Here is a 19,086-nt window from a genome sequence, read left to right as displayed (position 1 = left end):
AAGTCGTGACATGTAAAAATATTCATATTGGCTATTTCCATAATAGTATTTTACTTTGAACTCTTGCAGTGAACAAGCCAAATTCGCTCAGCCTTTGATGTAACGCTCCACGGTGCCCTACACTACACTCGGCGACAGACAGAAAGAGGTGGCGGCAAATTGTCCAAGAGAAACTGTTCCATTGATTTAGTATACTGCGTGCACCACGTTGAAGGCTACTTGGGTTCACACAATATATTACAAAACGCTAGTGCGATTTTTTCAAAATCGTTAATAACAACATATGTGTAAGCATATGTGTAAACCTTGGAGACCGATGCACCGCAAATTTCCGAGAAAACCTAGGTCAATGACGTTACTATGTGAATAGGGTGGCCAGGAGACGAGAGTTTACCCGATAAGTCGGGAGATTTTATCATGCAAATGGGAGAATGGATTAAATATGAAGGAGATTTGAATTAAAGTAATTTATCTTAATATGCCATTTTAATAACTTACATTGAACTCGAGCAAAATAAAGATAGAAAATAGTAAATGAGATTGTCATAATGTTAGATAGAATCGAGTAAATAGGCGACATGAGGCTAACATGGAAAGGAACACCGTCAGGAAAATAGGTGCTCCGGGATCAAGCCTTGGGGAGACGTTTATTTAGTGAGGAGAATATCTATGTATGGAAATTTGACATCATTCGTGTACGGGATATTACCAAAACCTTGCTAAGTCCGCAACCGGGATGATGATAATAGTAATAAAATATTTCAGAACACAATACTAAAGAAGATTCATAATACTAATAAAGACGAGGCTTAGATAAGTGGATAACGGCAGGTAGAATTATCATTAAAGCACCATTAAATCACTAAATTCAAACTCTAAACGAATGATTGATTATTGATCTGTATAAAATTGTCCTCAAATAATTTGTTATTTTTATTATTATTAAACTCATCTCTACAAAAGTGTATATGTTTCTTATTACTAAAACTCCCTTTTCTGTTAGAAACAAGTATCAGAAAATATATTAACAAAACGGGAATTTTATCGGGAAATTTGCAATTTGCGTATGACAACAATTGCGAAAGTTGAGTTTGATGGGTATTGGGACAAGTTTGTTGAACTATTCAAACTGATAATAATAACAAAAATGGGCAGGGATGAACTTTAACTTGATAATAATAGGGGCAAATTTCGTTTAATTACTTGATGAAAAATATTTTACTATAAATAGATGTTGATGTTTGTAGGTGGGACATTCAATCTCTGATAACCAAACAAGTAAGAGGAAGCTCTGTTCGTGCGCGGGAAAACATCGAGCTTTCTTACGGGGCATTCAATCACAGATATTCAGACGCGTAAGGGCCAAGGGGTGACTGCTCGTGCATTGAGCCTAGCCCAAACAAACCACCACCACCAAAGCTCGGAAAAGTTATTAGTGCTAATAATACCTAAATCTTTTGGCATAACTGCCTTCTCGCCGGTGGCATTGAGTTCGGTTCGGAGTGTTAGTATAGTATAGGCTTCGGTGGCATCTAGTTTCGGAGCTGGCTGGTGTTAGGAGCAGCAGTAGGAGAACCGTAGAACGTGATCGTCGAGGTGGTGAGCAAAATCATATTCTTTACTAAGATAAGTCGAGTAACAGAATAAATAGCCAACTTTCATTTTAATTTAGAAATTACGTCACCCCTTCCTTGTCACACTTGGTCAGATTTGGCAAACCCCTCCCCCCCTGGTGTGACGTCATATTTTTTCAATGAAATCGGCAAATCGTATTAAGTAAGTATTAATAATATTTGCTCAAAATATTTTTGACATCGGCGAAAGATATGTAAAACCTCACCTAAGCTGTTCGGTTCAATGGAAAAACCACAACTAGCATTGTCTAGCTGAGCTGAGACATGTAAAAGTACTCCTGTGGATTATGCGTAATGAAGTTCTTATAAGGACACTAAGCCATTTTTAAAATGACCATGGATTCCTTTACTGGGAGCAAAAATACGACTAAGCCCGTCTCACTGCTTCGATTCTCTTAAATACCCTCTTCGACATAAACGATACATTCACCCCAGAATTAAGACAGAAATTGCCTACCGACCTAGGAAAAAACATGAAGATCATAGAAAAACCTGAAGATTTCTCACTACCCAAATGACAGGGAGGCAACACGTCGAACGTGTTTCGCGGTAGGCCCCTGTATTGTTTTCAACATGATGGCCATCGGCGCGCTGGTGGCCGTAATGGGTAGTTGAGTAGGATTGAATATAATAGAATAGTTTATTTGTGTAAAACGGGTAAACATTGATGTTACATAATATTGATTCCAATCCTTAATTTACTATATAGCCCAATCGGAATAGGACGAACCGCGAAATCTATGGAACAGTCCTGAAATTAGCCAACTTTAAAAGAGCTTCAGTAAAATGTACCCATATAACTTATATTATGTCCACAGGAAAGATGCCTGGTATCCAAAGTGAAAAATCGTCACGCCGCACATGGGTAATATATATGCGAACCATTTTGTGCTATTAAATGCGCCTGGAAAATTAGGCTGACGAGCACGGTGCCGGTCATATCACCTTCTGCGTCGCCTGGCTTAATCTATTAATTTATTAATTGTTACCAATTGTCTAACATTTTACTCCCTTCTTTCTATGGAATTTTGATATTGATTCTCTATTAATTTATTAATTGTTACCAATTTGTATTTATTTATTTCTTGTTTAAAATTTAATTCAATGAATGTTTGTTATATTTTATTTATTCTTGATTATGTATGACTTGTCAAAAGTGCTTATTTGTAAGCCTACTTGCAATAAATATTCTTTGAGTTAGTATCTGGTTTGGCATATTTCGCAAAGTGTCGACGATCACCAGCTGTTCCGTCAAATGGAAGACCAACAACTAGCATTGTCTAGCTAAGACATGTAAAAGTACTCCTGTGGATTATGCGTAATGAAGTTCTTATAAGGACCCTAAGCCATTCTTGACAGGACCATGGATTCCTTTACTGGGAGCAAAAATACGACTAAGCCCGTCTCACTGCTTCGATTCTATTAAATACCCTTTTCGACATAAACGAGACATTCACCCCAGAATTAAGACAGAAATTGCCTACCGACCTAGGAAAAAACATGAAGATCATAGAAAAACCTGAAGATTTCTCACTACCCAAATGACAGGGAGGCAACACGTCGAACGTGTTTCGCGGTAGGCCCCTGTATTGTTTTCAACCTGATGGCCATCGGCGCGCTGGTGGCCGTAATGGGTAGTTGAGTAGGATTGAATATAATAGAATAGTTTATTTGTGTAAAACGGGTAAACATTGATGTTACATAATATTGATTCCAATCCTTAATTTACTATATAGCCCAATCGGAATAGGACGAACCGCGAAATCTATGGAACAGTCCTGAAATTAGCCAACTTTAAAAGAGCTTCAGTAAAATGTACCCATATAACTTATATTATGTCCACAGGGAAGATGCCTGGTGTCCAAAGTGAAAAATTGTCACGCCGCACATGGGTAATATATATGCGAACCATTTTGTGATATTAAATGCGCCTGGAAAATGAGGCTGACGAGCACGGTGCCGGTCATATCACCTTCTGCGTCGCCTGGCTTAATCTATTAATTTATTAATTGTTACCAATTGTCTAACATTTTACTCCCTTCTTTCTATGGAATTTTGATATTGATTCTCTATTAATTTATTAATTGTTACCAATTTGTATTTATTTATTTCTTGTTTAAAATTTAATTCAATGAATGTTTGTTATATTTTATTTATTCTTGATTATGTATGACTTGTCAAAAGTGCTTATTTTTAAGCCTACTTGCAATAAATATTCTTTGAGTTAGTGTCTGGTTTGGCATATTTCGCAAAGTGTCGACGATCACCAGCTGTTCCGTCACATGGAAGACCAACAACTAGCATTGTCTAGCTAAGACATGTAAAAGTACTCCTGTGGATTATGCGTAATGAAGTTCTTATAAGGACCCTAAGCCATTCTTGACAGGACCATGGATTCCTTTACTGGGAGCAAAAATACGACTAAGCCCGTCTCACTGCTTCGATTCTCTTAAATACCCTCTTCGACATAAACGAGACATTGACCCCAGAGTTAAGAAAGAAATTGCCTACCGACCTAGGAAAAAACATGAAGTTCATAGAAAAACCTGAAGATTTCTCACTAAACCGATTACGAACCGGTTGGGGTATAAGTCGGGAGTTCTCACATATATGTGGCCAGAGAGAGTTTCCAGCATGAGAATGTGGAGCTGCGGTGTAGAACATGCACCATATTATTCGCGAATGCGGGCTTCACCAAATATCAGGGCAACATTTCCCATCCAATGAATCCAGAACAAAATGAAGCCCACCACCATCTCCTGGACTTTGACCATGTGGTACTGCGCTGTGTTTTTATTGTTGTGAACAGATGTACACAGTGACGCAACTGATCATACAGATTAAGTTTGGCGACATCGATCTCCTGGTACAAAGCTTTATTGTACTGCATCAATTGATAAGAATAAGAATCTATTGTTTTTTTTTTCTGATACTATCTGATACTTATATCTGCCTAATGGATCTTCACACTCCATTTTAAGGCAGACGGAATACATAATTGGAAGGATAACATATGTCACAGAACCTCTCCTAAACGCACCAGATGTGGACAGATTTTGAATCGTTCTGCCAGGAGAGGGCTAGGAAAACATTAGGCGTATTTAAAGGCAGCCGACCACCTGCAAAGGACACGATGTGGTGGAGCAGTGACATCAAAGACATCGTTAAATGCAAAAGGGAAGCATTTAAGCTCTGGCAACAATCTGGACTCGAGGAGGATCGTTTAGACTACAAATCCATGGAAGTAGTAACTAAATCGGCAGTGGCTCAAGCAAGAGCTATATCAAGGCTAAGTTTCTATAACCAACTTGAGGGTGCCCCCGACGAAAATACCATATATAAAGTAGCGAAGCAACGATATAAATCCACATTAGATATCAAATGTAACAAATACATAAAGGATGATCAAGGCAGACTACTCACAGACAACGCAGCAATCAATAACAGATGGATGCAGTACTACGAATTACTCCTGAAAGAGGAGTACGCGAGTGAGCTACTACCAACGTTGCATGCCTGTGAAGGACCAATCGAATGTATAACATCAGCAGAAGTGAAGTGTGCCGTGCGTAAAATGAAATATCATAAATCTGTGGGACCAGATAATGTACCGGTCGACATTTGGAAAATTTAGGAGAAGATGCACTGCCCTGGCTCACAGATTTACTGAACAAAATATTAATACAACGGCAAATACCAGCCTCCTGGAGAAGGAGCTACCTCTGCCCCATATTCAAGAACAAAGGTGACGTCGCTAACTGTAATAATTATAGAGGCATCAAGTTAACATCTCACTCACTTAAATTATGGGAACGAGTGTTGGGTACACGGCTAACAGCTATGACCAAAATTAAGGAGAACCAATTCGGCTTCACTGCAGGAAGAGGTAGAATAGAATAGAATAGAATAGAAAGGTGTTTATTTCTCTAGTTTATATGTTACATTATGTCCATCAGGTCGGTGGTGTGTTCGGCCTGTGGGTGTGTCAGCTACTTACAATCTACCTATGTGTGTCTAAAAGATCTGTATAGGTGTCATGTTGTTTGTGCTGTGTGCTTGTTAGTGTGTGCGTACAGAATAAATTTATTAAATAGGAATATTATATAGGAAGAGGTACAACGGAGGCCATACAGACATGTAAAAGTACTCCTGTGGATTATGCGTAATGAAGTTCTTATAAGGACACTAAGCCATTTTTGACATGACCATGGATTCCTTTACTGGGAGCAAAAACACGACTAAGCCCGGCTCACTGCTTCGATTCTCTTAAATACCCTCTTCGACATAAACGAGACATTGACCCCAGAATTAAAACAGAAATTGCCTACCGACTTAGGAAAAAACATGAAGTTCATATAAAATCCTGAAGATCTCACTACCCAAACCAAGCAAATAGTGCCAGCTAAACCGATTACGAACCGGTTGGGGTATAAGTCGGGAGTTCTCACATATACAGGATGAAAAAAAATTATGGGCCCTGGAGGGAAAGTGCCTTAAACCTTAAGTTAGCTCATTTTAATTAAAGTAAACATTCTTTTATTTTTAGAAAGAAACAAAATTGCATTTAGATTTTAATTTTTTTTTTTTTCAATTTCGCTTGTCTATTTGTACGACAGATGAGTCGAAGACCTAATGTTTCTTGGAGTAATGTTATCACTAATATTAACTGTATACTGTATCGACTAGTAGAATGAAATAGCGTGTTTATTTTTCGAAATTTTTAGTCGGTTCGATTCCCAGGCGAGACAAGCGAATTAAAAAAAAAATAATTGATGTTCCGTTTCAGAATATCCAGCGAAGCGGTCGAAGCGAGCGCGGCAATATGATGACCATGATTGCCATCACGATTGGTTCGTTTGTCGCATCTTGGATGCCTTACACTGCGATCAGCACTATACAACATTTCTTCCTCAAATACGAACTAGACAATCTAGCTGAAACATGTAAAAGTACTCCTGTGGATTATGCGTAATGAAGTTCTTATAAGGACACTAAGCCATTTTTGACATGACCATGGATTCTTTTACTGGAAGCAAAAATACGACTAAGCCCGTCTCACTGCTTCTTGTCTTGAATACCCACATAAACGAGACATTGACCCCATCAGAGTTAAGACAGAAATTGCCTACCGACCTAGGAAAAACATGAAGTTCATAGAAAAACCTGAAGATTTCTCACTAAACCGATTACGAACCGGTTGGGGTATAAGTCGGGAGTTCTCACATATATGTGGCCAGAGAGAGTTTCCAGCATGAGAATGTGGAGCTGCGGTGTAGAACATGCACCATATTATTCGCGAATGCGGGCTTCACCAAATATCAGGGCAACATTTCCCATCCAATGAATCCAGAACAAAATGAAGCCCACCACCATCTCCTGGACTTTGACCATGTGGTACTGCGCTGTGTTTTTATTGTTGTGAACAGATGTACACAGTGACGCAACTGATCATACAGATTAAGTTTGGCGACATCGATCTCCTGGTACAAAGCTTTATTGTACTGCATCAATTGATAAGAATAAGAATCTATTGTTTTTTTTTCTGATACTATCTGATACTTATATCTGCCTAATGGATCTTCACACTCCATTTTAAGGCAGACGGAATACATAATTGGAAGGATAACATATGTCACAGAACCTCTCCTAAACGCACCAGATGTGGACAGATTTTGAATCGTTCTGCCAGGAGAGGGCTAGGAAAACATTAGGCGTATCTAAAGGCAGCCGACCACCTGCAAAGGACACGATGTGGTGGAGCAGTGACATCAAAGACATCGTTAAATGCAAAAGGGAAGCATTTAAGCTCTGGCAACAATCTGGACTCGAGGAGGATCGTTTAGACTACAAATCCATGGAAGTAGTAACTAAATCGGCAGTGGCTCAAGCAAGAGCTATATCAAGGCTAAGTTTCTATAACCAACTTGAGGGTGCCCCCGACGAAAATACCATATATAAAGTAGCGAAGCAACGATATAAATCCACATTAGATATCAAATGTAACAAATACATAAAGGATGATCAAGGCAGACTACTCACAGACAACGCAGCAATCAATAACAGATGGATGCAGTACTACGAATTACTCCTGAAAGAGGAGTACGCGAGTGAGCTACTACCAACGTTGCATGCCTGTGAAGGACCAATCGAATGTATAACATCAGCAGAAGTGAAGTGTGCCGTGCGTAAAATGAAATATCATAAATCTGTGGGACCAGATAATGTACCGGTCGACATTTGGAAAATTTAGGAGAAGATGCACTGCCCTGGCTCACAGATTTACTGAACAAAATATTAATACAACGGCAAATACCAGCCTCCTGGAGAAGGAGCTACCTCTGCCCCATATTCAAGAACAAAGGTGACGTCGCTAACTGTAATAATTATAGAGGCATCAAGTTAACATCTCACTCACTTAAATTATGGGAACGAGTGTTGGGTACACGGCTAACAGCTATGACCAAAATTAAGGAGAACCAATTCGGCTTCACTGCAGGAAGAGGTAGAATAGAATAGAATAGAATAGAAAGGTGTTTATTTCTCTAGTTTATATGTTACATTATGTCCATCAGGTCGGTGGTGTGTTCGGCCTGTGGGTGTGTCAGCTACTTACAATCTACCTATGTGTGTCTAAAAGATCTGTATAGGTGTCATGTTGTTTGTGCTGTGTGCTTGTTAGTGTGTGCGTACAGAATAAATTTATTAAATAGGAATATTATATAGGAAGAGGTACAACGGAGGCCATACAGACATGTAAAAGTACTCCTGTGGATTATGCGTAATGAAGTTCTTATAAGGACACTAAGCCATTTTTGACATGACCATGGATTCCTTTACTGGGAGCAAAAATACGACTAAGCCCGGCTCACTGCTTCGATTCTCTTAAATACCCTCTTCGACATAAACGAGACATTGACCCCAGAATTAAAACAGAAATTGCCTACCGACTTAGGAAAAAACATGAAGTTCATATAAAATCCTGAAGATCTCACTACCCAAACCAAGCAAATAGTGCCAGCTAAACCGATTACGAACCGGTTGGGGTATAAGTCGGGAGTTCTCACATATACAGGATGAAAAAAAATTATGGGCCCTGGAGGGAAAGTGCCTTAAACCTTAAGTTAGCTCATTTTAATTAAAGTAAACATTCTTTTATTTTTAGAAAGAAACAAAATTGCATTTAGATTTTAATTTTTTTTTTTTTTTCAATTTCGCTTGTCTATTTGTACGACAGATGAGTCGAAGACCTAATGTTTCTTGGAGTAATGTTATCACTAATATTAACTGTATACTGTATCGACTAGTAGAATGAAATAGCGTGTTTATTTTTCGAAATTTTTAGTCGGTTCGATTCCCAGGCGAGACAAGCGAATTAAAAAAATAATAATTGATGTTCCGTTTCAGAATATCCAGCGAAGCGGTCGAAGCGAGCGCGGCAATATGATGACCATGATTGCCATCACGATTGGTTCGTTTGTCGCATCTTGGATGCCTTACACTGCGATCAGCACTATACAACATTTCTTCCTCAAATACGAACTAGACAATCTAGCTGAAACATGTAAAAGTACTCCTGTGGATTATGCGTAATGAAGTTCTTATAAGGACACTAAGCCATTTTTGACATGACCATGGATTCTTTTACTGGAAGCAAAAATACGACTAAGCCCGTCTCACTGCTTCTTGTCTTGAATACCCACATAAACGAGACATTGACCCCATCAGAGTTAAGACAGAAATTGCCTACCGACCTAGGAAAAAACATGAAGTTCATAGAAAAACCTGAAGATTTCTCACTAAACCGATTACGAACCGGTTGGGGTATAAGTCGGGAGTTCTCACATATATGTGGCCAGAGAGAGTTTCCAGCATGAGAATGTGGAGCTGCGGTGTAGAACATGCACCATATTATTCGCGAATGCGGGCTTCACCAAATATCAGGGCAACATTTCCCATCCAATGAATCCAGAACAAAATGAAGCCCACCACCATCTCCTGGACTTTGACCATGTGGTACTGCGCTGTGTTTTTATTGTTGTGAACAGATGTACACAGTGACGCAACTGATCATACAGATTAAGTTTGGCGACATCGATCTCCTGGTACAAAGCTTTATTGTACTGCATCAATTGATAAGAATAAGAATCTATTGTTTTTTTTTCTGATACTATCTGATACTTATATCTGCCTAATGGATCTTCACACTCCATTTTAAGGCAGACGGAATACATAATTGGAAGGATAACATATGTCACAGAACCTCTCCTAAACGCACCAGATGTGGACAGATTTTGAATCGTTCTGCCAGGAGAGGGCTAGGAAAACATTAGGCGTATCTAAAGGCAGCCGACCACCTGCAAAGGACACGATGTGGTGGAGCAGTGACATCAAAGACATCGTTAAATGCAAAAGGGAAGCATTTAAGCTCTGGCAACAATCTGGACTCGAGGAGGATCGTTTAGACTACAAATCCATGGAAGTAGTAACTAAATCGGCAGTGGCTCAAGCAAGAGCTATATCAAGGCTAAGTTTCTATAACCAACTTGAGGGTGCCCCCGACGAAAATACCATATATAAAGTAGCGAAGCAACGATATAAATCCACATTAGATATCAAATGTAACAAATACATAAAGGATGATCAAGGCAGACTACTCACAGACAACGCAGCAATCAATAACAGATGGATGCAGTACTACGAATTACTCCTGAAAGAGGAGTACGCGAGTGAGCTACTACCAACGTTGCATGCCTGTGAAGGACCAATCGAATGTATAACATCAGCAGAAGTGAAGTGTGCCGTGCGTAAAATGAAATATCATAAATCTGTGGGACCAGATAATGTACCGGTCGACATTTGGAAAATTTAGGAGAAGATGCACTGCCCTGGCTCACAGATTTACTGAACAAAATATTAATACAACGGCAAATACCAGCCTCCTGGAGAAGGAGCTACCTCTGCCCCATATTCAAGAACAAAGGTGACGTCGCTAACTGTAATAATTATAGAGGCATCAAGTTAACATCTCACTCACTTAAATTATGGGAACGAGTGTTGGGTACACGGCTAACAGCTATGACCAAAATTAAGGAGAACCAATTCGGCTTCACTGCAGGAAGAGGTAGAATAGAATAGAATAGAATAGAAAGGTGTTTATTTCTCTAGTTTATATGTTACATTATGTCCATCAGGTCGGTGGTGTGTTCGGCCTGTGGGTGTGTCAGCTACTTACAATCTACCTATGTGTGTCTAAAAGATCTGTATAGGTGTCATGTTGTTTGTGCTGTGTGCTTGTTAGTGTGTGCGTACAGAATAAATTTATTAAATAGGAATATTATATAGGAAGAGGTACAACGGAGGCCATACAGACATGTAAAAGTACTCCTGTGGATTATGCGTAATGAAGTTCTTATAAGGACACTAAGCCATTTTTGACATGACCATGGATTCCTTTACTGGGAGCAAAAATACGACTAAGCCCGGCTCACTGCTTCGATTCTCTTAAATACCCTCTTCGACATAAACGAGACATTGACCCCAGAATTAAAACAGAAATTGCCTACCGACTTAGGAAAAAACATGAAGTTCATATAAAATCCTGAAGATCTCACTACCCAAACCAAGCAAATAGTGCCAGCTAAACCGATTACGAACCGGTTGGGGTATAAGTCGGGAGTTCTCACATATACAGGATGAAAAAAAATTATGGGCCCTGGAGGGAAAGTGCCTTAAACCTTAAGTTAGCTCATTTTAATTAAAGTAAACATTCTTTTATTTTTAGAAAGAAACAAAATTGCATTTAGATTTTAATTTTTTTTTTTTTCAATTTCGCTTGTCTATTTGTACGACAGATGAGTCGAAGACCTAATGTTTCTTGGAGTAATGTTATCACTAATATTAACTGTATACTGTATCGACTAGTAGAATGAAATAGCGTGTTTATTTTTCGAAATTTTTAGTCGGTTCGATTCCCAGGCGAGACAAGAGAATTAAAAAAAAAATAATTGATGTTCCGTTTCAGAATATCCAGCGAAGCGGTCGAAGCGAGCGCGGCAATATGATGACCATGATTGCCATCACGATTGGTTCGTTTGTCGCATCTTGGATGCCTTACACTGCGATCAGCACTATACAACATTTCTTCCTCAAATACGAACTAGACAATCTAGCTGAAACATGTAAAAGTACTCCTGTGGATTATGCGTAATGAAGTTCTTATAAGGACACTAAGCCATTTTTGACATGACCATGGATTCCTTTACTGGAAGCAAAAATACGACTAAGCCCGTCTCACTGCTTCTTGTCTTGAATACCCACATAAACGAGACATTGACCCCATCAGAGTTAAGACAGAAATTGCCTACCGCCCTAGGAAAAAACATGAAGTTCATAGAAAAACCTGAAGATTTCTCACTAAACCGATTACGAACCGGTTGGGGTATAAGTCGGGAGTTCTCACATATATGTGGCCAGAGAGAGTTTCCAGCATGAGAATGTGGAGCTGCGGTGTAGAACATGCACCATATTATTCGCGAATGCGGTTTTCACCAAATATCAGGGCAACATTTCCCATCCAATGAATCCAGAACAAAATGAAGCCCACCACCATCTCCTGGACTTTGACCATGTGGTACTGCGCTGTGTTTTTATTGTTGTGAACAGATGTACACAGTGACGCAACTGAACATACAGATTAAGTTTGGCGACATCGATCTCCTGGTACAAAGCTTTATTGTACTGCATCAATTGATAAGAAGAGGAATCTATTGTGTTTTTTTCTGATACTATCTGATACTTATATCTGCCTAATGGATCTTCACACTGCATTTTAAGGCAGACGGAATACATAATTGGAAGGATAACATATATTATGTCACATAACCTCTCCTAAACGGGTTCTTGAAGCCACTGTCTAGCTGAGACATGTAAAATTATCCTTGTGGATTACATGAATAATAAGTTGGATCATATCATAATTGCGGATCATAATTATCTGTATTTTGTTGGGGATCATAATTTTCTGTATTTTGGTGCAGTTGCGAGCTACAACTTTTGATTTCATCCAAATGAATATGTTCGCATGCAGTCTTATGATGGCTGTATTTGCCGGACTATTTAACGTCCGAGAAATATAAAGGGATTACACGGGATGGGAATATGGCATAATATGGCAACCGCCATACATATACTTCGACATACACATGATATTGACCCAAGACTTAAAACAGAAATTGCCTACCAACATAGGAAAAAACATGAAGCTCATAGAAAACACTGCAGGTTTCTCACTATCCAAACGAAGCTACTGCTAGCTAAACCGATTACGAACCGGTTGGGGTAGAAGTCGGGAGTTCTCATATATATGTGGCCAGAGAGAGTCGCCAGCATAAGAATGTGGAGCTGCGGCATAATATTTATTGGCGAATGCGCGCATTACCAAATAACAGGGCAACATTTCAAGTTCGACCCGGTGTACGATACATAGCGTACATTTAGGTATTTAGACATGTAGGTAGAGTAAGAAAAATGACATTCAGTTTAACGGTAACCTTTGGCACATATGGAAGTGGAAATATAGTCTGTAATTAAAATTTATGTTGGCGTTTCCTTCAAAGACCTGCGCCCAACATTGTTCCTTCGAACCGGATTACGCCTATTGCTGTCGTATCTCCTGCTCCCGCGCCGTCTGCGCAGGAGTCATCTTCAGGCTTTCAGAGGCTACCGCGAATAGAAATTAAAAAGTTCAACGGCGAGGTAGGACAGTATAATGAATTCATTACACTTTATAACAGTGTTATTAAAAAAGATCCTACGCTGTCGCAGTGCGACAAGTTTTATCACCTACGATCACTATTATGTGACGAGGCATTAAACATAATTAAACATTTGCCTTTAAATGATGAAAATTATGAAGTAGCGCTTAAATTACTCGCTGATCGCTACGACAATAAGCAGCAAATGATGATATCATATTACATCGATACTAGACTTGCCAAATATAAATAAAACGTCTTCAGCTGCCATTCGTGAGAGTTATTAACACTAAACAGCATTTAGGTGCGCTTAAAAATATGGATGTTCCAGTGTTGCCCATTTCAAGTTCAACCCGGGACAATATAGTAATTCTATTAATCCAGCAATATACTTAATTTAATTTAATTTAATTTAATATTAAGATACCATACAATATTTATTATATCATCATTGAGTGTCATGTCGATTGCCCCCACAAGTTGAGATAGTAGTAGTTAAGCCAAAAAAAAATGTAAAGAACTTTACAGAAAATCAATTCGCTACATTGACACCTTCGAGAGAAATTACAAAAAGAATGGAGCGTCAGTGATACGTGCGACAGGAGTTCCTTCTCCACATTGGAAACAAGTGATGGTGGCGAACAGTGACCCTTATGGGTAAATATAACCAATTTATTTGCTTTCAAAGAACAAGGTTGTTGTTATAAATATTTATTCCTTTCAGTAACAACTACGAGGGGAGGTACAGCCAGAACGGATTCGCAATTCCTTCGAACTGGATCAGAATTTTATTATTGACAGAAGAGATATGTAATTATAATATAATCCAAATTTTAATTTATGCTACACCGATCTGGTAAATTTTTATTGAGACAAAATAACATGTTAATAATGTACCATCTTATTAATCAAATAAACTACCTGCAGCAGACATGTAAAAATACTCATTTGAAACTGATAATTATCATTCACCATGATTTCTATAAATTGAATCCATCCAGCTACCAGCTGTACATTTTTTAATGTAACACATGTACTGGAAATATTATTTGAACTCGTCAATAATAATTGATGACTAATTACGATTTTCTTTAATTCATAACAATATATTTTCAATCATTGTTTTACGTAAATTATTTGTAAAAAACGACCCAGCGCTTTATCGAAACATCACCACCTCGAATTCAGATGTGTGTACATTTTTTTACTAGCGGTCGTCAAGAAAAGAAAATCATTCCTAAAGAATTTTTGAACAGTCAATCCGCAACAGTACGAGTAACACAACACTATGCGAGAGAAGGTACGTTAGGAATGAACCGACAGGAGACACGGGCAGGACGGCGATCCCTCTCCTAATTGGTTGATGGTGGACAACTGTGGTAAGGTGTCACACGATTGAATTCGCTCTTAGCGAATATATCGCTGAAATATATTTACTTAAAAAAATACTATGAATATGGACACAGATTAACTTCGATCGTTCCGTTCCGATAATTAATATTTCTTTTTTATGGTTTAGAAACCAGACAATCACGGTGAGAGAGGTAAGGGTAACTCCGGGACAAGAAGAACCTACGTTATTTTACCCCATCTCGCCACAGCGTTATTTTTAGCGATAATTAATATTGCTTTTTATGGTTCAGGAACCAGACAATTAAGATGAGATGGGGTAAGTAAGACGAACACAAAATGCAATTGCCTTGTTAACCCATCTCACCTTAGATACATGATTTTCGACCTCTTATGAACCAACGAACGAACAAAAAGTGGTAAAAAGAGGGTTGAAGGTTTGTATTGGGTATTATTTATTTGTTTGAGTGAGATAAGTATTTGCAATTTTGGAGCAAGACACAATATTAGATAAAACATAGTATTTTTAGCATTCTTAATAGCAAACGAAGTTTATATCAGGTACGATTATTTTTGAGACCGACTTAAAACTACGCAGAGAGATACATTAAAATATAAATATATATATGTATGTAAAATGTATAATTTTGGTGCAATAAAGAATATTTACTTACTTACATTATTCGATAAGAAACAAGTTATTTTGTCAGTGAGGAACTTAAAAAAAATACATTTTCGCAAATACAACACAACACAACACAACTTTCACGTAACATTATGATAACCAATATTACAATTCACGTGAACGAAGTCACGGGCAACCGCTAGTACAAAAAATATTAAAAGCAGGAAGTATATTTACTTAAAAAATACTATGAATATGGGCACAGATTAACTTCGATCGTTCCGTTCTAATAATTATGGTTTAGAAACCAGACAATCAAGGTAAGAGGGGGTAAGACGAACACCGGGACAAGAAGAACACTTTTTGGAACGACTTGAGACTACCCAAAAAGACACAATCTCCGAAAAATTTCGGCGTTTTTGATAATTCGTCTTGCTAGGGTAATATTTTTCAAATGAGAGACTTGAACTTAGGTATTAAAAATGCATTGTATTAGAATACAGGAAAAAAGATATTTCAGCATTTTTGAATATTTTTTCTCTAAACGGTTTGAGAGGAGGTTGAATGTTTAAATCGTAAACAAATGACGCCAAGAAATACATTGTGACAAACACAACACAACGTTAATGTAGCATTATGACAACCAATATAACCATTCACGCGAACGAAGTCGCGGACAACAGCTGCTCAGCTAGTACAGCATATTTGAAGCAGAAAATATAAGTACCTGTTTACTTCAAAAATTTACTGAACGAAGAACAACAAACTGATGAATATAAACAAAGATTAACATTGACCGCTCCGTTCAAATAATTAACTATTAATTTTATGGTTTAGAAACCATATTGCTTTTTTATGGTTTAGAAACCAGACAATGATGGACAGAGATGGGGTAAGATGAACACCGGGACAAGAACAACACTTTATGGAATCATCACTTTGCCCCGATAAAAATTAACCACGTAATTGTACCCGTGTAGCGATAATTAATATTGCGTTTTATGGTTCAGAAACCAGACAATAAAGGTGAGATGGGGTAAGACGAACACAAAATAAACTACGTTCTTGTTACCCCATGTCAGTACCTTAGACAGGTACATTGTTTTCGACCTTCTATCGACATTTTTTTCAACGACCGAACAAATGTTTTTGGAATCCCCTTCATCCCCTAAGGTGGTAAAAAGAGGGTTGAATGTTTGTATTGGGTACCTATAAATATGAATATTTGTTTGAGTTAGAGACTAGAAATATCGGCAAGACACAATATTAGAGAACAAGCAAAGTATTTTCAGCATTTTTAAAAACCGAACAAAATTTGTGACGTATGATTTTTTCTATTAAAACTACGACGCAGAAAGACACAACAAGTTTTCGAAAACAAAGAAGTTAACTCAGCGTTTTTGTTAATTCGTCTTACAAGGGTAACCCTCTCCGGGTAGAAAAATATTTATCAAATGAGGGACTCGAAACTTCGTAAACAGCATTATATTAGAATGCAAAAAAATTTGCTTTCTCTAAATGGGTTGAGAGGAGGTCGAATGTTTAAATCGTAAATAAATATTTTTTGACTCCTCAGTTCCCTCGACTTGAAAGACATCGTGACAAAGACAACACAACGTTCCCGTCGCATTATGACAACCAATATAACCATTCACGCGAACGAAGTCGCGGGCAAGAGCTAGTACAGCATATTTGAAGCTGGAAATATATTCACCACAAAAATTGACACGAATCGAAGTCCTCTTAATTTATTGCATATTCGATATCGTCCCCAGTACCCCTTGCCTAAATTCCATTCATTATTCCCCTGAATATTTGACAATATTTTAGTTTATTTTAGTTGATTTACATGAAATTTTATTTTATTATAAAATTATTTTAAAATTCACGACCAAACAATTGCAATGAGTAAACAGAAACACATTCACTTGTGGAAGATGCAAAATTTTCTCAACAAACCACTGATAAAACAAGGGGAAGAAATGTTCTACGAAAGCGAGCAACAGGCGGCAAAGTAAGTCGAGGAATGATGCTGTAACGCCCAAAACCCTACGCATGCGATAACTGCCGCGTTTAACATCGTCCTATCTACTGTTAATCATTCATTCAATTATTTTTCTTATTGTACACCATTAAGGTTCACAACTGAATGAGTTCATTTACATCGTTAAGTGCGCAGGTGCGGTCGTTAAGATGAGTGAAATCAATAAATCAGATGCAAATCTCGATGCACTTGGTGCATTTGAATGATACTGAAAGAGTATTGTTGGTGTCGCGCTCTCGCTCTTTCTTCAGAACAGTTACATGTTTGCAAGTGGGATGCACTGACATGAATATTGTTTTTATACAGTGCTGGTTTTGGTGTCTGAATTTAGGCCGCCGCGGCCCGGATGCGCCTGAGCACAGATTAGGAAATACAACTGAGATACGCTACTCTGAAACTATTTTTTTATGTGATAGTCAGCAAACGAGCAGACGAGCCGCCTGTTGGGAAGCGGTCATCGTCGCCCATGGATATAAGCAACATCACAGGAGCCAATTAAGCGTTGCCGACCCTTGAGAACCCTAAATACCCGCTTCTTGAAGAATCCCATATCATAGCGCAAAGGAAATACCTCAGGAGGCAACTCATTCCACATTCTGCACGTTCTGGGAAGAAACGAGCGAGATGCCCGCTTATTCTTGGTGTGCCATGTATCTAAGAAGTGGGGACGAGCTTTGCTCCTTTGGCGGGAGGTGCGGTGATAAAAACGAGACGATGGCACCAATTCAAAAAGTTCTAAGTACAAAGTTTCAAAGCAAACTAGCTACTCCTTTTAAAATGAGAGCGTAATAACTACGTTTGTATGGAGAACCGAGCTTCTAGTAAGCAAAGTGTGATAGTAGGGCAGTTTCAGGTGATAGTGTGTGTGTGTGTGTGTCAAGAAATTCAAGTAGATATTTTTACTAGATACCATAAATGAATTCAGCACCCCCGATTTATACGAAAACAATACCAAACCCTAGCAGCTTCACTGATGTAGATAATCAAGATAAAAATGAGAGCCCTAAATAAACCGTAAAGAGCGGATATCTCAAAAACTATACAGGATATCGTAAACCTTGACTTAATAAAACTTGTAACAAATTAAATCACTTTTCATTCTGTATAAGTAGCCATGTCGCTCAGACGCATAGTTTCCGAGATATAATCCCTAGATTTAAGTATTAGTATGTATGTTACTAACACATTATGGACTTATTTGTTCGAAATAAATTATTGATTGATTGATTGATTGATAATCGAAAAACCGAAAAATAAAACCTTCAAACCCCACTCTCCCCCCCAGCACCAGGGTTACGACCGGGGACTTTTGATATGTTCACGAGTCCAAAAAAATGCTACGAAGTCAAAAATTGTGTTCCAAGCATTTCCCTCTATAACTTTTTTTGGGCATTAATTTCCTGGTCTAACTACAAATTTTTAAATGGAACATCGAAAATTCAATACGAGATTATACAACCGTCACCAGGTTCTGGAATCCAATTCGAACTTCGATTGATAACTAAATAATGACATCATTTTGGTGTCAAAAATGTACTTTCGAATTGGCCTCCTGCATGCAATCAATAAATCAGAGGTGCGTCGTGATGCGCCGGTCACTAATAAATTGCATCAGGGTAGAGGCATGAGAGGTAGGGTGCAGGCAAGTTCCCCCTCCTCTCACCCACTCATCTCCCAGCC

General features: G+C 38.3%; 1 protein-coding gene across 1 annotated transcript in view; it reads right to left on the bottom strand.

Moving 5' to 3' along the window:
• Positions 1–19,086, bottom strand: part of LOC134747320 (RNA-binding protein 28) — a 384,741-nt gene that overhangs the window by 164,005 nt on the left and 201,650 nt on the right. The window lies entirely within an intron of this gene.

This window comes from Cydia strobilella, chromosome 14, assembly GCF_947568885.1.
Source record: "Cydia strobilella chromosome 14, ilCydStro3.1, whole genome shotgun sequence".
In the NCBI taxonomy this organism is placed as follows: domain Eukaryota; kingdom Metazoa; phylum Arthropoda; class Insecta; order Lepidoptera; family Tortricidae; genus Cydia; species Cydia strobilella.
Note: the sequence above shows the minus strand (reverse complement) of the source record. Positions and strands in the feature narration are given on the sequence as shown.